Raw genomic sequence first — 26436 nt, forward strand, 5'->3', positions numbered from 1 at the left:
TGGCCAAACTAGCTAGAGCTGGTGGAATTGCGAATCCAGCAGTATCTGGAAGGTTTAGGAAGATTACTGTAGATCACTGATGAGTGGCAATGGCCCTTCTCTTCTGAATTTTCATCTTTGAGTTTGCTTTTTAAAAATGTGTTGAATGGGCATAGGACCACCTGTCTAGCAATCAAGTTGTTCCATCAAGTAGCTGTCTTGACTCCATCTAGCAGCAGTCTTCCCTCGAGCTTTCTACAATGCTTCATGCCCAACTTGTACATTTTGGGTGCATGGACTATTCTTTCTCTCCACAACCTGCTCCCCCTATGGTTATTTTCCTGCATCAATTCTAGACCCATGCTTCCAATTCTGGATAACCTCTAGATAACAACTGTGTGTATACAATACTGTAGGAAAAGATGGTCAGATCACACGTTGTTTACAAACTTCTTTTTGCAACATTTGTGGAATATGTTTGCAAAATGTCGATTTGATGGGATTGCTTTGACATGCATCTTTTTTTTTTTATTAAAAAATTACATCTTGAAAGTGTTCAAGCCCCAAACTATTATCAGGGGTCTCTTTAAGTTATTCAGACACTTTCTGCTGTCCCCTTGTTCCCTCCATTAGAAGCATTTATTCTAATGCTTAGCTTAACCCTTTCTGGGCACCTTCTTGGCTACCTGACAAGACATGAAAGTTAAGAGATATGTGTGAATTGCTATTGAACTGGGGAAGAATAAATCGGCACACCATATCTTTCAGCAATCAAGAAACGCAAATAGTGAGCCAGAAGGAGTTGGAAGACCTTGCATCTCCCCTACCAACTTCTTTCACGTCACTGTTAGGCAGGCCAACCTTACACTTCGAGAAGCATGACAGCAGATGCTGTGCACATACAAAATCCATCCATCAAGCTCCTCATTACAGCAATTTTTATTACCGCCTTAGTTTTCAATTTGTATACCTGTGAGTTTGGATATCTTATGGCTTTGCCATGCTAAAGGAATTTAGTATTTAGAGTATGACATTGGTACCAAATGACAGAGGCTACATTTCATCTTGAAAAACTGGCAAAATATGGATGACTTTTGCTTTCCTCATGAAAGGCTAAGGCTTTAGAATCACAGCCCTATGATGAAACTTAAAACCCAGGTGTATCTTTGCTGCAAATTTTATTGTGCAGATCAGGCTAAAAACTGTTGACACATCCCCTAAAATAAAAATGACCTCATCTTTGGACAAATAGAAAAAAACTACTTTGGAGGGGATGAAGCGCAGGGAAGCTTCTACACAATTGTCAGGGTGAATTTTATTTTTTATTTTTTTTAGAGCGAGAGAAAAAAAACCTGTGTCTCCACTTTACAGTTGACAAATAGTACGGTGCGGAATGCTTGGGAAGGCAGAGGAAGAGGGTTACCTTGACAGACAAGAAGTACAATTATCACAATATGATGAAAGAGTTTCCACGAGGGTGTATTGCACCGTTAATTACTGTCCTTTTTCTACAGGCTTCTAATGTGAGGAAAAACACGCAATGACAAGTGTGGAAAAGAGCAAGCACTAAATTACTGTCAGAAAAATAAACGGAGTAGTGTGCTGCTGCACAGTGATTTACGGGGGCAATTAACCACCACCCCACAGAGCTGCTGAGGAAAGCACTGCTGCCTGCGGAAGTGTCAGGCGAAGAGGAAGGAAGAGGCATGCTTGGCCGTGGCTTACCAGACAACTTTGCAAAATAAAATAAAATAAAGCAAGGAGCCAAGGAATGTGAGGGCTTCAGTACCATGTGCATCTCTCCTTGCCTTTCTGTCCTTAAAGGTTGAATGCGGAAACAGGCTGAAATGAATGCACAGATCCAGGGTGTTTTGCTAGCGGCTGGAGTCCGCTTCTAAGAGTGGTCTGCCTCTATCCGTGACCAACTTCATGCCCTCGGGAAACTTTCAAGTAGGACATCTCATGCTGTTTTTTACCAGCACCTGCTCATTGGAGGGATAGGGCCTTTGAACTCAAAGTTCCAGTCTTAGGCACACAATATGGATAGCTAATTTTTTTTTAATGCACTCTGGGCTAGGGGCCCAACTTCATGCTTCTGATGCAGTGTTTTGTAGCTTCGACTGTATGGAAAGTGGATGCAGTGATATCCTTACCATTCTTTGTCAAGAGATTATGTTGATCTCTTCTACCCAAATCTCCAGAATGATTTCCTGTTGTGTGGCGCTAAATTTGAAAAGTGATGCTTTCTGTTTCCTTTTATCATCAAGGTTTCATGGAAGTATTCCAATGTACAAGTTAAACGTGAAAGAGCCAAAATGCAACTTGGATTTAGTAAGAATTCAGAAGGGCTCTTCATAGTGAATGAGGAAACCCCCCCCCCCCCATATATGAGTTAACTGGCATATACCTACTAGAGAGCAACAAACACATGCTGTGCTATATATACATAATCTTGGGTTGGAATCAATCTCATCAGGTCCATGGTTAGGCCAATTTAACCGAAACAGAAAACCAACCTTCCACATTTGCTGCTGCTTTTTCTTTCTGCAAGCATGAAATTTTGAATAGATTTTTCAGTTGTTTCTCCCATTTCACCCTAAATTGTGCCAGTTCTCATGCTGCACGCCTGCTTTGTGCACGGAGAAGGAAACAAATCTCGCAGAGCTGCGCTCGGGAACTTGTGTTCTTCAGGAATTTGAAGGAGTCTGCAGATCTGCTTGTTTATCATTGAAGCCAATCTGGTTTGCAGGTGCGGTAGATGATTAAAGAGACTGTAAAATAAAGGTTAAATGAAAAATACTCTGCAAGAGGAGAGGCTTGAAAGTAAGTTTTGATTAAGAGAGTGCTATTCCATCAGGAAATCTGGAGCAAATGCACCATGGAGGATGAGCTGAAATGCTACGAGTGATGGTCAGTGGGGCAAGGCAACCAATGGGACCCAGAGCTGAGTAACCCACTAACTAAAGGCTGCATTGCCATTTTGGCTGTTTTTGTAGAGTCTCAGCACATAAGAGAGAATGCACACTACCTGTTGACTGAGAGAATGCTCAAAAGTTCCCTGTTAACAGGAATGCAGATATTCTCAAAGTCTGTTGAAGCACCCTCCTAGGCAGACAGCCTCAACAGAGCTGAAAAACTAAAGGGGATCCTGCAGTTAATGCAGCCCACAAGCCTCCATGTATAATTTGATGATTGATTTCGTAATGCTTAGCAATGAGAATCCAATGGCAATTTTGTCATTGACTCTAATGCATGGCATGCTGCATTAGTAATTCAGTTCTTCTCAGTTTGCAATTCATGATTTTGCACCTCATCCTTGTTACTACAATATGAAAATAATTGTGGAATCACACAAAGAAAGCCCTTCCTATCTTTGCTCATGAGTTTCCTGAGTGTCCTAAGGATGTGAATATGTGACATTTGTCACCCAGGAATCTTGTTCTAAACATTACATTTCCATGCCATGCTCAATAACACTTGGAGCAACAGCTTTTTCTGCCACCATGTTTTAATTATTTTGAAATACTGTGTGTGACCCAATGGTGCCATTGCCTGGTGATGTTTCTCCCTGAGGGGAAATTTTTTCTCAAGGGTCTGATTTCCTCTCTTTCTAGGTGGCCCACCATCTCACAAAGAAAAAGATCCCACCCAAATGTCTCAGCATTTGAGTGGCTGACCCTAAGGTGAACTTCATGACTAAGGTGAACTTCATGACTAAGTGGGGATGGAGTCCAGATCTAAAATTCTAATCACTATCCTCAGCCTTGGTTATTTTGATTTAAGCACAATTTTATTATGGAGTAATAATGGATGATAGAAAGACAGACGGATGGACAGACAGACAGACAGACAGACAGACAGACAGACAATGTCTAATCCTTGTTTAAAGGTAAAGGGACCCCTGACCATTAGGTCCAGTCGTGGATGACTCTGGGGTTGCGGCGCTCATCTTGTGTTACTGGCCGAGGGAGCCGGCGTACAGCTTCCGGGTCATGTGGCCAGCATGACAAAGCCGCTTCTGGCGAACCAGAGCAGTGCAAGGAAACACCGTTTACCTTCCCGCTGGAGTGGTACCTATTTATCTACTTGCACTTTTCGACTTGCTTTCAAACTGCTAGGTGGGCAGGAGCTGGGACTGAGCAACGGGAGCTCACCCCGTCACGGGGATTCGAACCGCCAACCTTCTGATCAGCAAGCCCTAGGCTCTGGTTTAACCCACAGCGCCACCCACGTCCCATCCTTGTTTACGATGTTACTAATAGGGAAAGTTGATCAGAGGTATGCTAGTCAACACTTAACTGCCCACTCAGCATCGTTTCTGACATCCTCATAGCACATGGCCATTTCATAGTAAATGCTGGTGTATGTCATATATACAATATTTTTGCTCTGGAAAGCAACTGTTAGAAAGCAAAATGCTAAAAGGTAAGGGATGGATAGCAAAAGGTGACCCTAGTTTTAGAGATTAAGGATACCATTTTAGACACTTTCATATATAGTGCTTTGTTTTATTCACTCATTAAACCAACCCAAACAGCTGGTTCTTTGCTCCTTAAGGCTGAGAGCTCCCAACCAAGGAGGGAAATATGGGTAATTTCTATTTCTACTCATTCTTACAGGGTGCAGTAAAGAATATCAGGTATCATCTCTGGCTTGTGTAAGAGGCACCCTTCAACTAAGATGGTATTCCTAAAGAGAGTTATGAAATCCTAATGATTCCTGAATGCTCGGGGAAATTTGGGTTACATGGATGACACTTCTTTTGAAGCCCTCATCTCCCTACCTGGAATGGTGAGATGGAAAGGGCTATTAACTGGTATCATGAAATACCTTCTCCTGGTTTTTCCAGTAAGCTTGAGGCAATGAAGCAGGCTGGATGACAACTGGCACAAAAGTCGCAACCAAGCTGATCGAACACAGATTAAAATATATAATCACCCCCTACCATTGAGATAGGTATCTTATGGAGAACCCTTTCCTCCATATCAGCCAGCCTAGGCTCTTAGATTGGCAGAAGGCGATCTTATTGTTGCCTCACTGGCAAATGTTGCTTCTTGTGTGGGGATGCAGGATAGCGCCTTCTCAGTAACTGTGCTCTAGCTGTGGAACTCTCTCTTCTCTTGGCAGTATGGATGACTACGTCGCCGATGAGCTTTTGTTACGTAATTAACACATCTTGGCTGCGCCTGGTGTGGAGTTTGGGGGTGTTTGCATTATGAACTGTTGCTCCTAATCTGAATTTTAGCTGTCATTTTGTTGTAAGCACTGTGTTTTATTTTGTGTCGGAAAGCGCTTTGGGACCACATCTGTGGTGAAAAGCAGCCTGCCAATTTATTAAAATAAATAAATAAACTAACTAACTAACCAACAGGGTGCCTGGCTCATCAAAATACCTGGCATGACTGAGGCCTCCTAGGGATGTAGCTGGGACCAGCTTATCGAAACAGCTGCTGTCAGCTGTTCACAGGAGTCTGTGCCAGAAGCCGGGGGGGGGGGGGGAGAGGGAGAGCGCCAGGTCTTGTTTGTCAAAGGAACCAGCAGCAGTAGCCCAAGCAATATATACGACAAAGGGGGGTGAGGTGTGACAGGGCTGGAGGCAGGTGAATGTTGATGATATCCCAAGTCTTTATAAGGAACCAGAAAAAATACTAAGAACAATTCTAAGGGAATTAATTTCTAAGCATTTTTTGGCTAATGTAGCGGAGTCCTAGGAGAGAGAGCGCTTGACAGAGCTCCTGGGGAAGGGAATCCTACAACTGTGGCGCCACCACTGAGTAGCCCCTGCTATTAGCCAACTGACCTTCACTAGTGGTCAACCACTTGGGTAAGTTCACAAACATTTGTGAAGCCTTGCTAGGTGTGCTGCACATGTCCATTTTCAACGGAAAGTCCCCTCCCAACCAGTAAGCTCCCAGTCACTGCCCATGGCACGTGCTCATCAAAGACAAAGGCACACACACATATCATAAGGTCAGAACTTACAGTCCTTGATAACGTGCGCATCGCTCCTCAGAAGAGCTCCGTTCGCTCTGGCAAATTGCTTGAGCAGAGGCTGCAACACATCACATGTTTATGTATGTATATTCTAATTATACATGCTGCGTTATCTACCTACTTAATTACAGCTGTAGTTTAGAGATTAAAGTTTATATGCTTTGTGATGCATGCGCACCCATGCATAGTTATGCATTCATGCTTGAAAGGAGCACCATTAAATATTCATCATTACTGCTCAGATTAGTTGTCAGATCCTATAGAATACAAGGGGCACCTGCTATCTTTTCACTGTTTTAAATTCAGCAACGAGTGAACAGCCGTATTTTACATCTCGCAGTTAATGTACTTCTCTGCACCACCACCCCACTTTTTTTTTTATAAAAAAAGATCTTTCGGATTACGTGTTGGGAAGCGTGGAGGAGGTGGGAGGGGAATGTGCTGTAGAATCCAATATGTTACAATCTTTGTTTACAGTGCATTTAAAGGGTTTATTGATTTATCAATAAGTGCCCCTTCTGCTGAGTGCAAGTCTGAGGCCCCGTTCAGTGCAGAGCAGCTACAGCATGTCAGCCTGGAAGCAGGGAGGTCTAAAGGTGTTTTCTGGGGAGAGCTGGGTAATGTAAGGTCATACCTTTGTGACCTATAGCATCTCCTAAACTTTGTTGGTGGCGTAAAATGCTGGGTAGTTCAAAATTTAGAAACAACACATCTATTATTTTTAATGTTGTATATCTGGTATGGGAAGAGTGAAATAAGAGCCCCACAGGGTTTTCTTTTTAAATATAGAAATCTGATGGATTTCTCAAAGCAAACCTGTATGTTACAAAATGAAACATTTTTGTTTGTGCAGTATATATGAATATCATATATCTATATATGATTATTATATATATTATTGTTGTTTGTGCAGTATATATGAATATCATATCTATATATGATTATTATATATATTATTATTGTTTGAGCAGTATATATGAATGTCATATATGATTATTATATATATTATTATTGTTTGTGCAGTATATATGAATATCATATATCTATATATGATTATTATTCTGACCAAAGTATCTGTCTGTCTGTCTGTCTATCTCACTCACTTTACCTTAATCTCTCTATTTGCTACTGCTTAAATTGCTTATTTTCCTACAGACGAGAAATACAGTTGTTAAATCCCACTCAGCTTCCGCCTCTTCGTTGCAGCTGGACTGGCAATGGCCTCCGATTTCTCTCTCTCCCCTCCACCCAAACAGAGGGGAAGAAATATATAGGTCCATGAATCAATCTAGATAATGGGGAAGGCTGAATGTAATAAATAATACAGTAACAACCCTAAACTAATGAGCTGTTGCTAAGGTACATTTCACAGGCTCATCCTCTATATAAAAAGTCACTAATAATCCCTTGGTGTAATCAGATGATAAAGCTTTGCCATAAGGCAACACCTGTGCAATTAAAACTGCAGATTCTTTTGCACGTTTCATTAATTTCAGGATTTTGTAAAGGCACAATGACTGCACTAATAATCTAGTCTACTTGACTCCATGTCTACTGGAAACAGGGTGTCTAATTAGGTAAAGGTAATTAATTAGAGATAAATGGAGCTAATCAGACTCAGTTAACACTAGTTCTCTGAATTAAGACATTTTGGGACACCTACTATTCTACTGCCTTTGATATTTTCCCAACAAAGAGTTGGAGGGGAACAAGAAAGCATTTCATTGATGTCATTCCAACGGGCCGCAACAATTCCATAAATGTTTTTATTAACATTGGTAGCCTCACTAGAGTCCATAGGGAGTTATGTAAGTGGTCATTATACACAAGGTTTCAGTATTGAAGGGCCATTATGAATTTGGGATTGTGCAAACCAAATACTCTGTGTTATCTGATTTGCCACATGACAGAAAAGGCAATTACTGGAGGTGTGTGGAACTTCCCAGATAACGTCAACCAATCTTTTTTTAAAAAAATAAATCAGCTGCCTTTGAGATTTCTCAGGATTTGTTTTGTTTTTGCCTATGAAGGAATCGGTGGATGAAAACTTTGTTTACAATTTCAGGTTAGGCAAAATTTGATGGCAGCTGTAATAGTAATGGAAGATTAGGGGTTGGGTTGGGGTGAAGAGTACATCTATAACAATACACTACACCACAAACAGAAAAGAAGTTGTTTGTGCGAAATAGGAAGTGCCATTTTCTCTTTAAGAATTCCTTTACCCAATCCCAAAACTGTTTCTTTGAACTCTTGAGACTTTGAAGCAGTTTGATGTTTTAATTTTATGGCAGATTTTTGGTGTCAGTAGAGAGATTGGGTTCCTAAATCATTACTGTACTAGAGTCCATATATCCTGGATGGAACAATATCTTTTTTAAAAAAAAATGCTGTATGCTTTGTGACCAGGACCTTGTTTGAACTGCAGATTAGCTGCAATCTCTCTGTAGCTGAAGAATAGCTACTTTGGCATTATGTAATAAAATTTAGACACCACTTGATTGTAAAAACAACAGCCAACAACACCCAAAACTATTAAAGCGTTTTACAAAAGAAAGATTAAACAATAAAATCAGGGGAAATTTACAGCCATACTTTAAAAGTTATGTCTTTTGTATATATACAAAAGTTAAAATACTAAAACAGATTTAAATTACCTAAATTTTCCAAGCAATCTGGATAGGTTTGTCTAAACAATCATGTTTTTAGCACGCACCGAAAAGAGTACAGTGAATGAGCTTGATTGATATCAATAGCAAAGTTGTTCTCGGGCAGATATCACCAATTTTGTCTTGTGCCTCCTACCCATTCTTCTGCAAAGAACTACTCATCCAAGTAACTGAATACAGGGTTTTGGGTCTTCACAAAACATTATTCTCTACAATCTACATGAAGGCCCATTCTGTTTCAATTTAAACCCAGGAATAACATACAACAGGGCAATGTTTTCCAGAATTTTAAGTGTGAATGAGATCCGTTCGGTGAAGAATACATGACACAATCGTCCCAAAGACTTGTAGGTGGACCACAGGTACCCTGTTCAAACTGAAATATTACCAACACCTGCAAAAGTTGATTGAAGATTGCATTGGGTTGGAATAAAAATAATAACCCAAATATTTCACCTCTTTATTTGGTTCTTTGGCTCTGACATATTTCTCGAGGGCAGTCTATCCCATTGGCATTTGGTTCTGAGTGTCATGTATTCTTATCTAGTTACGATAAAGACCACTTTAGTATTGGCTGAGTTATTGATGTTTTCCCAAAGACTTAACATTCTTTCCCTCTTGCACAATGTTGAGCCACCTGTACTCCTTCGCGACCACATTGTGGGTTGCAATCCAGTATTGGGATAATGCAGATACAGGTGATTTGAAAGAACTGCTTACCCACATCAGACTCACCAAATCGTCATAAACTGTAATCTGTGAGAGCAAAGCAAATAAATGCCTTAAAAAAAAAATTCCAAAACTGTAATGGAGGGATGGAATCTTTGCTCTTTTGAAGCCCCACCTTGTGACTTGCCACCCACTGAAAGGTTGGAAACTTCTAATCTTGATTGTTAAAAGTGCTCGGAGAGATTTTTGAAATAATAAAAAATGCTGTAAATAAATAAGGAGTGTTCTGGGAACGAGACCTTGTTGAGAGAGTTTTAGCCTACAGCATGTTTTTTAAGCAGCCAAGTTCCACTCTCCTAAAAGGAGCATTTATAATGGAAACGCCTGAACCTTTTAACTCTGCTAGTACTGTCAGAGAGTGTTGTAACTGGACATGAAAATCTTCATTGTGTTAGAACTGTCAACAGAAACAGGAATGATCCCTCTTAAAGGATAAATATGGTCTAGAATAGTCAACAGTGCAATTAAAAACTTTAAAGTCTCTGGACCTGATGGGTTCTATCCAACACTGCATGAGTGGATGTCCAGCTGTGCAATGGGACTTCCGTTTCCTTTCTTTCCATCATGTACCCACCAACTCCGCTCTATCATCCAATGTTGCGTGGATACCTCGTTTGTGAGTTAATCCTGTGATTTGTAAATGTAACAGGTGACCCATGATCCCAAAGCACACACACACACCCCAAAGCTGATTTTGAGGGTGTGCAGAGAGATGGAGGTGACAAGAGAAGTTCTGCTGCGCACACAGAAATCTGTTGTGTGAGGTGGTGAACAGGAAAAGGATGCAGAGGACCAGACTCCTGGCATCAGCACCGGAGGAGGAGAAGAGGAATAGTCTGATGGGGACAGGCCTGCGCTCAAGGAGGAAAGGAAGCTTTAACAGCTTTCTCAGTGACACAGCTTACACATTTTCTGTGTTACCTGTGATCCTCTTGCAAGCTCTCTCCTTTGTAGGTCCATTAGGGCACTGATGTCTCTGTGTCTGAGTCTCCTGTCCCAAAATTGCAGATCCGCCTCATCCTTCTGCTTTGAGTGTACCACTTTAGCAGATTGAGGTTCTGAAAGTTTAGTCTCATACACACCATCTATTAGACTGGCTTCAACATACGCTATGCCCTTGCTCTCTCGGTTATTGAGAAGTGGAAGGTTCAGGGAAACCTCTGAAGGATCTTTTGCTTTTGGAGAGAGATGTGGGGAGGAGCACCAGAGACTTACGAAACCTTTGTTAATAGCTATTTACAAATGTACAGCTACAATACTGTGCTGGCTCTTGAGATGTTCTCCCCCCCCCCCCACGGTTTAGTTCCTTACAGAGCACAGCAACGAACCGTACCTAAGAAGAATTTCAGGAGTGCAGTTGCATCTATTGGTGAGTTTCCAGATTGAGGCTCGGGGAAACGAAACTTTGTAACGCCATTTGCTGGCTCCTGCATTATATTTGGAGAACTGGAAGTCGATGCAGAGGTCTCTAGCATAAAGGGTGCTTCTTGATCATTACAGTGGTACCTCGGGTTAAGAACTTAATTAGTTCTGGAGATCCATTCTTAACCTGAAACTGTTCTTAACCTGAGGTACCACTTTAGCTAATGGGGCCTCCCACTGCTGCCGTGCTACCCCTCACGATTTCTGTTCTCATCCTGAAGCAAAGTTCTTAACCCGAGGTACTATTTCTGGGTTAGCGGAGTCCGTAACCTGAAGCGTCTGTAACCCGAGGTACCACTGTACAATCAAGTACGATGTAGTGGTGAGAGTACTGGACTTGGGCAAGAGAGTATTGGATTCGAATTCACATTCAACAATAAAACTCAGTTGGCGACCTTAGGCCAATCCTTGTCTCTTGGCATAACCTTTATCTCAAAAAAGATTGTTGTGAGGATAAAACGGGATGGCTCCACTTCCTTGAGCTGCTTGGGGTGTAAATGTGATGGCAATCATTAAATAGAGAGGGAAAATAAGGCAACTTCAGCAGCAATCACACATAATATATATGAACTCAATAAAAGAGGAGGTACATTAACCTGTTAAGAATAACTTGCTTTTGATCTTCTCCATTTCCAGCCATTCCTCTTGGCTTTTGACTGCTATTTACTCAAGTGATATCAAAGTAAGCTTCCCCACAGCCAGGAGCTATAATGCGGCCTATAATCCCCCATCTTGTCAGCCACTCACTAGATTCTGTGCCAGGAATTGAACTGTTGTTCTTAAAAACAGTGGTTGGTTCCTGCACCGTCTTAGGACCCAGCAGGCCAGCTCCACATCTTAATTTCTCTTTATCTAAACACTGAAGCGCAGAAACTGATTGAGGAGGGCGTGAAGTCAAAGCCAGACTCCAGTATTTTCCGCTCATCATATAATCAATGAGAAGTGAGCTAAATATCTCTTAAAACACAGCGCTCCACCTGATTTCATATGCTCCACACGCCAGAAGAGAGGAAATGGATGATGGATGTACAGAGAGGGAGTATAGGAAAGAGAGAGAGAGAGAGAGAGAATGGGGCTTACTCCCAAGTAAGTGGATATAGTACTGCAGCCTTTGGAAATGCCATCCAAACAGGCCATCCAGGACTGATGATGTATTACGTAGTTGTGCCGCACTTTCCAGGCACAGGTCTGGAGTTTAAAACTCTAAGCGGTTTTTTGTCCCACATTTTGACCACATTTTACCACAGAATCACAGCAAAAGGCAACCCACAGAAAACCCAGTTGAGAGCTACAGTTCCCAGAGCTCCCTGGGAAGAGGGATTGGTTGTTAAACCGTTCTGAGAATAGGGGTCTCCTAACATCTACCAGCACCCTTAACAAGCTATAGTTCCCAGGATCCTTTGGGAGGGGGAAGCCGTGGCTGTTCAAAGTGGCATGATGCTTCGAAAGTACAGTGCAGATGGTGTGTTCTATGCTAAACCTGACATGGATATGGAAGGCTAGCTGCCGTTTCATTTTTCGTGACTGATGTCACAGGCGCTTGCCAATAGATGGCTGTGACAGTCCCACTTCTGTGATCCCAATGGCGCTGCAAAGTGTAATGGAAGCCCCTGTTTGGATACAAAATTACATCACCCCAGCATTGGAGATTAGGATCTGAAGGGCTGTAAATCATACGGTGGGGTTATTTTAGGCCAGCTGCCCCACTGCTGTTCCTTTCACCCCTTGTAAAGCCACGTCTGAAAGTCCAATGTAGCACCCACTGCAACACGAAGCTGAAGTTGCAAGTTAAAATTGCTAAGGCCTTCATGCACCTATATGGAGGTGTTTTCTCTTACCCACTGAACTCAATGGGGTTTACTTCCGAGTCGACATGCATTGCTATTGCACTTGTATGGCACTCTTTAGATTCTGCCAGAGGTTACTGACGAAATGTAATTCCCTTCTAGCAGAAGTTTCCCTGCTAAACAGTTGCTGGGAAATTGCTTGCAGTGACTGAGCCACAATAATGTATTGCCCGTGTTGTAAAATGATGATTTGCAATGCGTCCTTTTCTTCTGGGACTCCTCTAAAACTTCCCCGCTATACTGTTCAAGAAGCATTTTAACTACGTGACAGTTGTCAAATGTTTAATATTTCAAAAGAGAAAGTTCATAAATTTAATAGTTTCTTTTATTATAACTCTTTTGGATGCAATTAGCCAAGGATGTACTTTAAATTGCCTTCTCCTTGCTATCAAATTGGGTGGGTTTCCCCCCCTCGTTTTTGTTTTTTTTAATGTTTCAGAAGGAGGATGGGGGGGAAGGTCTGTCAAACCACGGGCCTTCTCCCTTGGTGCACATTATTAGAGTCTTTTTAGAGACAAGCAAGCAATTTTGCTGTCATTGGTCTTGTTCAAATAGACTCTGTTTATTTATGCAATACACTTGGGGAAGGGTGTCGAAGGAAAGCTCACCACAGAGCAGCTGACACCGAAGCTGCACACTCATCTGAAAATACTCTCAAACAATGCACTGTCAGAGAGAGTTCACTTTAAGAAATATCGCTGATAGCACACTTTGTGCCTCTCTCCTTCACTACGAGGCCAATTTATATTGCTCCGGCAGGGTAGAAGGGATATGAAGTGGGAGGGTGGGATTAGGTTTGCATCCTTTTTGGACAATGGGGATGTGATGGCTACTTACAAAAGGGAAAAAAGGGGGGAGGGGAATCCATCACCGAAAAAGAGTGCAGATATTTGAATAAATCTGCGTACAGTGGTTACCTTGGTTCTCAAACGCCTTGGTACTCAAACAACTTGGAACCCAAACACTGCAAACCCGGAAATAAGTGTTCCAGATTGTGGACATTTTTCAGAAGCCAAACGTGCTCCATTTTGAATGTTACGCTTCCGTTTTGAGTGCCACAATTCTGTTTTGAGTGTTCCACTGAGGTCTGTCTGTTTTTGCTATTTATTTTGCTTTTTTGTGGTTCTTTTTGTTTTTTTGTGACTGTGTGGAGCCCAGTTCAGCTACTGATTGATTGATTGTGTGGCTGCAGTACATTGTTTATTGCTTTCGGTTTCAGTGGTCTCGTTAGATAGTAAAATCCATGTTAAATTGCTGTTTTAGGAGTTGTTTTTAAAAGTCTGGAACCGATTAATCCATTTTGAATTACTTTCTATGGGAAAGCGTGCCTTGGTTTTGGAACGGAATTCTGGAACGGATTAAGTTTGAGAACCAAGGGACCATTGTCTTCCAATACACACACATACAAACATAAACTGATGCAAAAGTTGAAATAATTTACTGCAATATAAATGCAATGCATCTCTCCATAGTGGGGATTGGGGGTGTGTGGCCGTCTCAGTCTGCTGTCAAGGTGCTCCCTGTTGACACTCCTGGTCTTCTCTTTGAAAAGTTGTGGTAGTTTGTTTAGCCCCAGGGAGAGGTTTTTTTTTTTTTGGGGGGGGGTAAGGAACGAGATGCTAGTACTCATATCTTGATAAAAGTGCTGTGTGTCCCAGAACAAAATTATCATTATTATTTATTAAATTTGTTTACTGCCCTATATCCGCAGGTCTCAGGGGACTCATCTACACAGCTGCAAATAAAATGTTTTAAATGTGTTGTAAAGTGCAGTATACAAATGTGACACTAGATGGCGAAACTGAGCCATGCAAAATTCAATGTATTTTTCAAAACCTTTTTTTAAAAAAGTGTTTTCACAGCATTTTTTTATATGTGTGTAGATTCCATCGGGGTGGTTCACAGGATAAAGTCACGATATAAAAACACAGAATACATAATAATTAAAATAAAAAACAAGAACAACCCAATAACCCAACAGCAAAAATGATATGTGATGGTATTCCACATTGGTGAATAGCATCACAAAAAGCACTGGGTTTGTAGGATTGTCTATTTGGGGGAAGGGTGCCATTTAATGTTCTACCTCAGGCAGCAAAATGTCTTGAGCCTGAACTAAACCACCTCATAGGTCAGATGTGGCCATAAGTTGGCCTTTTCCTACCTATCACTGAATCAGACCCCCTTTTCAAAATCTATGATAAATTGACAGTTGCTTGGAAGTAAGGGCTTTAGTGGGTCGAAAGGGTATGGAGGGAATTGCACCTCAAATGATATGAGGTAAACGTTCTGAAGGGTCTGAGGAATGAAATTGCTTCTGAAAAATTCCCCTCAATGGAAAATTTGACTCTCCAGAGTGCTCATGGAGGAGCTATTTGTTTGCATTTATTTATGTGTTTATATCCCACCTTTTATAAATAGGGTTTCCCCGTCCAAAGTGTGTGTGTGTGTGTGTGTGTGTGTGTAATTATGATTTTTTTTCCATTTTAACAATGAAAGCCATAATATCTCAATAAAATCCAAATGCTAAAAATAGCACAGTGTGAAGCAAAAATGGACAAGTTAGCATTCACGAGTCCCCAGTGATTCTTTTTCTTAAAAATGAAATTACAAGCAGTCTTCCTTTTTCTTTTACAGCAACATTGATTAAAAATGGCTTGACCCTCTTGGGCCAGACAGTTTCTTCAGGGGAGCCGGTTGAGTCCCGTGGGACAGCATCCCTGACTGGAAGTATACATTTCTCTGTAAAGCGCAGATTATTTTTGAAGGTTATCGATGCATGCAGATTTCAGTAAAACATGTATTGATGGAATGCCATGTTCGCTCTTCCTCTGACTGACATGCAAACAGAGCCCTCTCAGTTTCAAGAGTATGGCTTGCAGTAGGAACGTACGTTATTAGTAAAGCTGGCTCCTCATCCTTCCTCCCACCTTTTGCACAAAATGCAAGGGAAACTGAAAACCGGTGTCCATTAAAATAGAATCTCTCAACTTTGCCGTTACCTTATGACCGAAATCTTTTGAATACGAAGCACAAACGTCCGTTATAAAGTTTGAAACCGTGCCCTGTCCTTCCCTCTGATTTCTTTGACGTTATCATTCATCGAGCCTGGTGAGAATGATTGAGTTTAAAGGAATATGCTTAAGGTATACATCAATGGTGTGAGTGAGGAGAGAGATCTGACTCCTTGTCTCTTCATTAAGGATGAATTCAGCCCAGGGGTGCACTGTGGACTTGGCAAATAGCATTATAATAGTGAGAGAATATTGCCCACTGGATAGCTTGAGCAGATGATTAAATTTAAAAGTGCACATTGTCCACATAAAGCAAATAATGTTTGGGTTTTTATTATTATTATTATTTTTACATGTACTGTGAACATTCATCACTGGTGCTGAAGATACGCAGTTGTTAATTATTGCAGGGCTTTTTTTATTTGTAATGTACTGTAAATTTTGTATAATACTACTGTGACCTTATAGAGAACAAGGAGAGATGACAGGGGGCCTATAATTATAAGATGGTGAAGAAATGCTATAATTATTTACTATTTTTAGGAGCAGTGTGCATAGCCTCTTAATTTGCATAAGCTTTAGACATTCACACGTTTTCTGCCTTTGCTCGAGGATGATAAATTTTTCTTCAAATGAGAGAGGAAGACTCTTTCCATAAGAAGTTAGCCAACTGGGAGCCTGATTATAACGAACAACAAAATTGTTGGTGGCAGCTTTGCAAAAAAAATGGGGAGAGTTTATTTGGATAAAATTGGTTTTAAACCAAGATTCAAAACATCCCCTCCATTGGGTCTTGAAAGCCTGTGATTTGCTTTTAGAGAATTGACTAAATTATCTTGTGGCTAAAGCATTAGCTTAATAAGAAGGGGGGTGGGGGTAGGAAGGAAGGCCCGCAACTCCCCAGTAATCTATTTATCACGTGTAGAAGGTGATTATGACAGTATGTTCTTATTAGGGATGAATATTTTGTGCTCATTAAGTTTACCCCCTTGAGTACTTGAGGATGTAAAGTGTGTTTTTCAGCAAGTACCACAATGTAAGCTACTTTTATTGTTTCATATTTGGTTTTCATTTGTCTTGCTGCTTTGTTGTAGTACATCTGGCGCTATTAAAAGGAAATGGTCCAGCCAATCTGGAATGGCTGGCTCACATACCAAGGAATGGGGAGGAAGCAATGCTTGAACAGAGACCAGCTCCCGCCTCAGAATGCTACCTAGGCTTGGCAGCCCACCTTCTGGAAAACATCCTTTTATATTAGCATTTGAATAAGGAGTGTGTCTCACTAGATGGGGCTCTCATGGATAGCTCAGATTTACTTCTAGCGATTTGAAGTCACTGTGAGTCCTTATCTGCAGGGATTCCTCTTGGAAGTCATATTCCAGTTTTAAGGAAATGCATCCCCTTGGATATCTCCAGTCCTACTAAAGATAGATAAACTTCCTCACTAGCTGATGATGGCAGCCATGTGTCCTACTTTACAAAGAGCTGTTTTTTTAAAAAAATTATTTGATGGGCTATCAGAGGAACATAGGAAGTGGCCTTATACTGAATCAGTTGATCTAGCTCAGTATTGTCTACACTGACTGGCAGTAGGGTAGTGCTGTGGTCTAAACCGCTGGGCCTCTTGGGCTTGTTGATCAGAAGGTCTGTGGTTCGAATCCCCACAATGGGGTGAGCTCCCATTGCTCTGTCCCAGCTCCTGCCAACCTAACAGTTCAAAAGCACGCCAGTGCAAGTAGATATATAAGTACCGCTGCGACGGGAAGGTAAACAGCATTTTTGTGTGTTCTGGCTTCCGTCATGGTGTCCCATTGCACCAGAAGCGATTTAGTCATGCTGGCCACATGACCCAGAAAGCTGCCTGTGGACAAATACCAGCTCCCTTGGCCTTAAAGTGAGATGAGCGCCGCAACCCCATAGTCACATTTGACTGGACTTAACTGTCCAGGGGTCCTTTACCTTACCTTTTTACCTACTGACTGGCAGTGGCTGTATAGAGTTTTAGGTGGGGATCTCTCCCTGCCCTACCTGGAGATGCTGGGGATTGAACCTGGGACCTTCTGCATGCAAAGCAGATGCTCTACTGTTGAGCCATGGCCCTTGAAGGGCTGTCCTCTCCATCTTAAAGGAGAGGATGGCAGCCCTCTCCATAGGAACCCCATTTCCCTTGCCAGGAAACCAATCTTTTTGGAAGCCAAGTGTGATGGTCTGTACTTGGTATTGGGCAGAGGGACAGAGTGAGGATCTTGGGTTCTGGTCCACCCTGCTTCTCAACAACCTGACCACCTGAGTTGGCAGAGGCAGTCTGTGTGGGAGAACCCTATGATAAGGTTCCACCTTATCTCATGAATTCATGACTGTCATGAGAACTATGGGGCTGTCTCAATACACAGTCGTACCTTGGATCCCAAACACCTTGCGAGTCGAATGTTTTGGCTCCCGAATGCTGCAAACCCGGAAGTGAGTGTTCCGGTTTTCGAACCTTCTTTGGAATCCAATTGTCTGACGCGGCTTCTGCGGCTTCCGATGGGCTGCAGGAGCTTCCTGCAGCCGATCGGAAGCCGCGCCTTAGTTTCTGAATGTTTTGGAAGTCGAACATACTTCCGGAATGGATTCCGATCGTCTTCCGAGTTACCGCTATGTTAGGCATCCAACTCACATCACAGGTCATGCTCTGCATTTTGCTATAGAACAGATCTGGGTTTTGCTACCAAATGGATTGGTAATAAACCAGTGCCTTGAGTGTCAACCCTAGGTCATGATGGTTGAGATTTGCATCTACTCTGTTCAGACAATAGATGCACTGATTTCACATGATTTGATTGCACTGTAAGAAAGCTGTTGTATTCTGAGTCAGATCATCAGTTCACCCAAGTTGGTACTGTCCACAGCTACCACCAACAGATCTCCAAGGTCTCAGACAGAGGTGTTTTTCCAGCCCTTTCTGGAAATGCAAGGGACTGAGAGCATGTTTTACATTCCTTCTTCCAAACCCAACTTTCAGTGGTTTAAATAAGTAACTTGGCTCAGTGGAAGACTTTTCACTTATTCTAGCATTCACATAGATACTTAATGCCTGCAGGATCTCATTACCATCTTTTACAATGCGGTAATGTTATGGAAGCGACACGTGTTCGGCAGTAAGGTGCTGCTGTTCTGATAAGAACAATTATAATGAGCTTTAAGGAAGCTAAGGAAGAAAGCAGAAGGCCGTAACATAGGAGGGAGTGTTATAACGGAGAGCCAGTTAATCAAGATGAGGAATAACCTCGCTCTGCCTGTGTAGTACCTTTTCTGTCTGTTCAAACCCCTGACACTTAGAGGAATAAAGGACTTTTTCTTTTATACCTCATTCATGTCATGAATCGATGTGAAATAAGATCCACTGAAAATACTAGGGATTTGCCTGGCAGGACACAATTTGTAAAGTGCCTTTTCTCCTAATCCAATTCCGTTTAAAAATATCGCAGGAATGGGGCTGTAATTGATTTATATTAATTGACATTGGAAACTTGGTGCTTGATCAAGAAATCAGATAGGCTCAAAGTATGGCTCCTGACTATACATTTGCATTTAAAATGTTGGCAGGCATTGTTAGGGTTTTTTTTATTTTAAAAAACCAAAATCCTAGTTTATATTAAAAATCACACTCAAATGTGAACTTCTGTCAATCAAGTTGGTGTTAAAATTGTCAGGGAATATTTATTTCAGTTAGCTGAGTGTCCTCTCAAGTTTAAGGATTTCTGTAGTTAGGCCACTGGTTTTCTGAATTCCATGTTCAACAAAGCCTCCCTAAATTCTCATTATAAAATGTTTCTATCTGCAATGCAGACCCCACTTAATTTGTAAAAGGACTGCTCCACAAAATGTCTTCATTTGAACATAAAGGAGACTTGGTATGACAGTTCTTAAACAAAGGCTAGCATTTCAATGGTACCCGGTAGCTGAAATAAGACTGGCGTGGATAGGAAGTATGTTTCCTTGAAGAAAATTTATTAGGCCAATTAAAGAATCGGGGCCAAGACAGACAGACATAACTTGAGCAGTGAGCCCCTTGTGGATCCAATACAACTTTTTTGGACATCCAAAATGAATGAAGGCCACGAATGATCAGCTGTTTCTGTTTTGATGAGAAGGTGGCTGGGCAGAGGGCTGATTGGCTGGCCTTACAATAATCATCTCCCCATCTGGCTGTGCAGAGTGTAGATTGGCTGGCACTTGTGAGAATCATGAGGTCACTCACACTTAGTCAAATGCGGTTTCCCCCTTGCTCCCCCTAAATTTATAGCCAATTGGTCACTCATAGTCACATGGGATGCTTACTCTTCAGGGTGTGTCAAGTCATGAAACTGTCCTCAGTGGTGTTACATCCTGTTATCGTGATGTCTCTCCCCCACCCCCCAACTAAAGAACCATAGGATATTTGTTGTGGTTGCTAGAGAGCTAGATACACTCTCTAATCACATCTATACTTACCTAGAGACATAAGGGGCATGTGTGGAATTCAGGAGCCAAGGTTCGGAGAGGCCTCACCCATTGCAGTACTAGTCCTAGGGTTGGCTACAATGAGAAAACATCCGGTTTCTGTGATTTTCTTGGTGGTTCTCTTGCCAGATACGCTTTTGCTCTCGTTTCCCATCGTTTCTTGGTGGGGAAGTGGAATGTGTGTAACTTCGCAACATGCGTCCAACTGAGCATGTGTACAGTGTCTCGGCGACTGAACAGCGCAGTTGTATTTCCTTGTGCATTCAGGATTCAGGTGTGTGTGTGTGTGTGTGTGTGTGTGTGACTGGGAGAGGAATCCAGAAAATGGCAGAAAACCAGCCAACGTCTAATCTGAAATTTGGGGAAGTGTTAGAAAGATTACGGTTGCCTTGGCTTTACAACTTGCCATCCAAATAACCTGGAAAGTAGGCACAGGACAGGGAAACCTGGAACTCAGGGTATCACTGTCACATCATACATTGCATCTATGATAGCGCTGTCAGTGCGAATTACACGGTGCAGGTGTGAAGACAACGCATGCCCTAACACAAACTCGGCAGATCAGATGCATGTAGCGATACATCAAATCAGCATTAGGGTGTGATATATCTGGTACAGGCGATTCCTTAATTCATTTGCTGGGTGTCCTGGGCAACTTGTGGTGCAATGAGCTTTGTCAGAAATCACTATTTGATTTGATTTTTGATTTTTAAGCAAGACCTTCCATTTTTTTGAATTCAAATACAGCCTACTTGTTAAAAGCTCTGCCACCCTGTGTGCAAGCAGGCATATAACACCCATGGGTTGTGAATCCTCGTTTATTAAAAGGTGCAGGCGATGGGCCCTAGTAATTGATTGTTTGCATAAAGAACAGTGCAGTCAACATATTTAAAATGAAATAGGTTTGCTTGGGAATGCACCAGGCAAGGATACCCTTTCGAAACAGAGTTTTAGGTGATAGGGATACGTAACAAACGTATTTTACAACGCAGTGTGTACAAAAGGACAGGGGCAGAAAGAAAGACTATGGTTTCGCTGTTCATATTGTTTTTTCCTTGTCCATTGTTTGGGAAGAAACTTTCGATAATTAGTGCATATCTGCATATCCGCCTTCATGGTTAAATAGGCTAAGCCAGGGGTCAGCAAACATTTTCAGCAGGGGGCTGGTCCACTGTCCCTCATACCTTGTGAAGGGCCGGACTATATTTTGGGGGGAAAAAATGGATGAATTCCTATGCCCCACAAATAACCCAGAGATGCATTTTAAATAAAAGCACACATTCTACTCATGTAAAAACACCAGGCAGGGCCCACAAATAACCCAGAGATGCATTTTAAATAAAAGGACACATTTCACTCATGTAAAAACATGCTGATTCCCGAACCGTCCGCGGGCCGCATTTAGAAGGCGATTGGGCCTTAGTTTGGGGACCCCTGGGCTAAGCGAAAGCTTCCGTTTGATTGATCCTTTGTCGCTGAACGAGTGGTTCCCGTTACAACCCAGTCAATAGCTGTGTCGCTGAGGCACGAGGCAATGTGGAACCCAAGGTGCTTGTGCCCTTTCATTTCCGCAAGAACACACTACCCTGTGGTGACAGCAAAGCGGCAAATATATACAGTACGTACATGTATAATAAATATTGTTGTTTGAAAGTTCTTCCACGCACATTGGGCACTGACTCTCTCTGTGTGTGTCTCTCACTGTGTCTCTCTCTCTCTCTCTTTTTTAAAACTTCACTACAAAAAAAATCACAAGATGTAATGACAGCAAAGACATTTCATACCCTTAGCGCGCAGTAAATAACAAACACAAAACACTTTTTTCCTGTCACTGTTGCGGTTCAGAAGTTCCAGCGGCGTGCAGTGGGCTCCACTATCACTTTCATTTCACAAAACTGAATTAATAGCAGAGTCACATCTCTCCTTAACGGCAGAAAGCACCAAACACTCTTTAAGTTTTTGTGCAGACACATTGTACAAATATTTCATTTGAGCACATCAGAAGGGAACAAAACACCTCCGCCTGCCTACACGGCTGCACCTGAACTACCAGCATAACCAACGCTACCTGTCAATTTGCTTCCCACACATATACTTCCTTAAAAAAGAAGAAGAAATATATATATATTCTACACACTCCCTGCCAAGATAGAAAACCAGAGTTTGAGTAAGCTTCCAATGTCCAGGAGGGCTTCAGGAAAAAGTTGTGAAACATAGAAAGCTGCTGAATGCCGAGTCAGTCCATTCAGGGGCGGAGGAAGGGAGCGGTGGGGGCTCGCCCTGGGTGTCATCACTGGGGGGGGGGGGTGGACATTTGGCATGTCGTCGGCCCACGACTCCCAAGCCTATCCCAAGCTGTCGGAGGAAGGAGCAAAGCTGCAACACCTTGCCGCTGGCCTCCCCCTCCCCCCTTCGTTTTAACAGCTCAGGGGAGGCTTGGGAGTCGTGGCTTGCCGTTGCCCCCCCCCCCGCTCCCGGGCTGCTTTCTGGGGGGGTGGAAGCCTCCCCCGAGCTGTCAAAAGGAAGAGGGAAGGGAGGAAGGCTGCTGGCAAAGCGGTACAGCTCCCTCCCCCCTGCCCAGGAAGCAGCCTGCCATGGGCGGCTCGCTCCACCCACCCCCCATGGGTGTCTCGCCCCGCCTCCCTGGGATGCTTGCCCCTCCCCCATAGCCCCGCCCCCCACCTCTGAGTCCATTGGTCCATTTAGCTCAGTATTGTCTACACTGATTGGCAGCAGCTCTCTTGATGGGGCTTCTCTCCTAGTCCTACCTTGGAAGCCAGGGGTTAAACCTGGGACTTTTCGAATGCCAGGAGCTGCAGCCCTTTGCCAAAGGACCTAACAATTCAACGGACTGCTCTTTGCAGTAGCCCAAGATTTGTGACCCAAAAAGTGGGGTGCAGACCACCAGCCCCACTGCACCTCGTTTTCTCTGCCAGAAAGATTAGGAAGTTTACTGAGTTCCTGTTGGGTCACCAAACTGAACGTGAGCTAAGTTTTGGTGCCCGGCCCACAAAGTGTGCAAGCATCCAAAAGTCTAGAAGGAATGATCCACCAAGTATTATAGAGCTGGATTGAATCAGTGCTATTTTTCTAGAACTCACCTTCAACACCTCCCTTGTTCTCTGAGAATGGCAATGGGGCCCACTTGTGAGGTGCCACCCGAGAGGCATTGAGTTCCAGCGAGTTCCAGCTGAGAAAAAGCCCTGGATGGAACCTTGTAGGCCTTAAAATTCAACCCTACTGTTATGTATTGAAGTTTCCAACAGGGGGATAGGATATATAGTTTCCACTCAGGTCCGCGTCAGTTAGTTTAGGCGGGAAACCTGGGTGTTGCTGTTATGTTACAATGCTACCATATTGCCAGCCGGCTGCCTATATAAAGCAGGCCGGCTGGGCTGTTTGTTCAGTTCGACTCAAGCCTCCAAATAAAGAGCAGCTTAGAGGAATTGCTGTGTCTATGGGACGCAGGTGGCGCTGTGCGTTAAACCACAGAGCCTAGGGCTTGCTGATCAGAAGGTCGGCGGTTCGAATCCCTGTGACGGGGTGAGCTTCCGTTGCTGGTCCCAGCTCCTGCCCACCTAGCAGTTCGAAAGCATGTCAAAAGTGCAAGTAGATAAACAGGTACCGCTCCGGCGGGAAGGTAAACGGCGTTTCCGTGCACTGCTCTGGTTCGTCAGAAGCGGCTTTGTCATGCTGGCCACGACCCGGAAGCTGTACGCCGGCTCCCTCGGCCAGTAACGCGAGATGAGCGCCGCAACCCCCGAGTCGGACACGACTGGACCTAATGGTCTGGGGTCCCTTTACCTTTACCTGATTGAGTCTACCCACTATTCAACACCTACCGTTTGATGCAGGCCATTCAGAGCGAGAGCACATAGCTAGGACTGTGTTGCTAGTTTTTGTGTGTGTGTTTTTTAAGGGTGGTGAGAGTTGTTAGGAGACCCCTATTCCCTTCACAGAGGTTTTTGCCAGAGGTTTCTGTGAAGAGGGATACATTTCTATGCAGGGAACTGTAGCGCTGTGGGGTCTCCTAACAACTTTCATCACCCTTAGCAAATTATAGTACACAGGGACCAAAAATGTGGGAAGTGTGTGTAGTGGAGCATAAGGAAGTCTAACAAAGTTCTGATTTTTCCTATGAAAATGCTTATCCAGCTCAGTATTGTTTACACTGACAAGCAATGGCTCTCCAGCATTTTAAGTCAGGAGCTTTGACCAGCCCTACCAAGCGATGGGATTTCATTAACGTTGACCCCAAAACTGCTTTCTTGCAGTTTCCACCCATTTGTTCTTCTGGTCTGGCCCTGTAGAGCCACAGAGAGCAAGCCTGTTGTCTATTCGGCATAGCACTATTGCCTGAGATCAGTGGCATAGCATGAGGGGGGCACAGGGGCAGTTGTTAGGGGTGGAAAATTTCAACGTCTGGTGCTGCCTCAATACAGCCGCGTGCTTCCCTTGCTGGGCTCCGTTGAAAATGTCTTCTCCATGTGAACCAGGAAGTGACCTCTCCAGACAATGGAACAATTCTTCTTTACTTATCTCTGCAGCTGCGATCTCATGGTGACACAGGTGCCATTAGGCAGTTGAATGTGCATGCATACTCCACCCGCTTCCCTCCATTTCTCCCTTGTCGCCTCTGTACAGCCCCGGACACTGGCAACCCACGCTATGCCACTGCCCAAGACGGCTGCTGCTTGAGGGAAAGAAAGTGGGGGTGTCACTAAGGGGCTTACCAGCTTCCAAGCACTTTCCTATGGTGGCGTGGCTTGTGGTGCTTCTGTGGGGGAACATGAAAGCGTGCAAGGGGATCTTCTCCCAAATGAAGCTTCTGAGCAAAACCAGAACATTAGAAGGATCAAAGCCAGGTGTGGGGGACATTTGGCCCTGCAGATGATGCTGAACTGCAACTCCCATCAGCCCCAGCAAGCAAGACTGATGGCTGGGGATGATGGGAGTTGTGGTGCAGCAACATCTGGGGGGCCAAAATGTACTCCCCTGATCAAAAATTCGGAATTCCAGGTGGATAATCTAGCAACACTGACCTTGTGTGTGCTTTATGTAGGCTCAAACGCCTGAGGAGAGAAACCAAAGGAGCTTGGCGATAATGAAAATGGAATGGAAAGAGAAACTTGCAAAGGGGGTAAGAGTTAGCTAAAATGGAAATCCATTTCTTCTTCTTCTTCTTCTTCTTCTTCTTCTTCTTCTTCTTCTTCTTCTTCTTCTTCGTATGTGATTTGCAGTTCTGTAAACTGCCTGGAGTAGATATGTGATTGGTGTTATATTATTGGTACTGTGCATCATCATCATCATCATTATCAATATCACCAACAATAATCTTGTGAAAAATTTTAATGTTATTTGTTATAAAAAATTAATATAATAATAATAATAATAATAATAATAATAATAATAATAATAATAATAATAATATGAATAACCACTATTGAAAATGTTTGCATTTTCATGAACCATTTGGAGAAAATAGGCACTGAGGAAACATTTGCCTCGCAAGATTCATTCTCAATTATTTGCAGGCTGCATATCGCAGGCACAAGGGCATGATGCCAAAGGAGTCAGCAGTCTGGCAGTTAAAAAAAAGGGGGGGGGAGAGAAATAACTGATTCAGAGAATGTGTGACAGGCCTTTTGCACCATATGGCGCCCAAGAGTTAATCCAGGCAAGGAGGGTGGACACCTAGGGAGATTCATGTTGAAATGCCATTTAGAAGGGAAACGTCAACTCGAAATGGCAAGAGTCCAGGAGCCTAAACAAGCTCGACTGGGGAGCCAAGAAGCAGGGCGGGGAGGGAGGGAGACAGAGGGTAACTGGCTCCATTTCTGAAAGCTTATCTGAATTTAGTTCCCCATCTTTGCTTTGTTCACTGCACCCCTGGGAAGGGACAGCCTTGTTACCTAAAAATGCGCTGTTGTATTACCCCTGGAAGAGAGGGCTCTGATTGGTGTCAGTTCACCCTGATCCATTCACCTCATTACAGGTCGGTATATGTGGCTCCGTCGTTGGCCGGTGGATTGAAGAGTTGTTGTTATAAAATATACAGAGTGCTCCAGCTTGGCAGCTCAGTTTGATGGGCGGCTTGGCCCTGACAGCACTGCTTCCCTGCTAGAGCAAAAGGAGCCTGTCTCCATAGAGTCCTTCCTAGGGGCCAGATTCCCTCAGTTAAGGTGGTGCATGTTTCACAAGATCCTGCATGGAATCCACAGTCTGGCACATCTGGGACAGACAGAGGATCGTAGAGTTGGAAGGGACCCCAAGGGTCGTCTAGTCCAACCCCCTGCAATG

This window comes from Lacerta agilis, chromosome 6, assembly GCF_009819535.1.
Source record: "Lacerta agilis isolate rLacAgi1 chromosome 6, rLacAgi1.pri, whole genome shotgun sequence".
NCBI classification, from domain to species: domain Eukaryota; kingdom Metazoa; phylum Chordata; class Lepidosauria; order Squamata; family Lacertidae; genus Lacerta; species Lacerta agilis.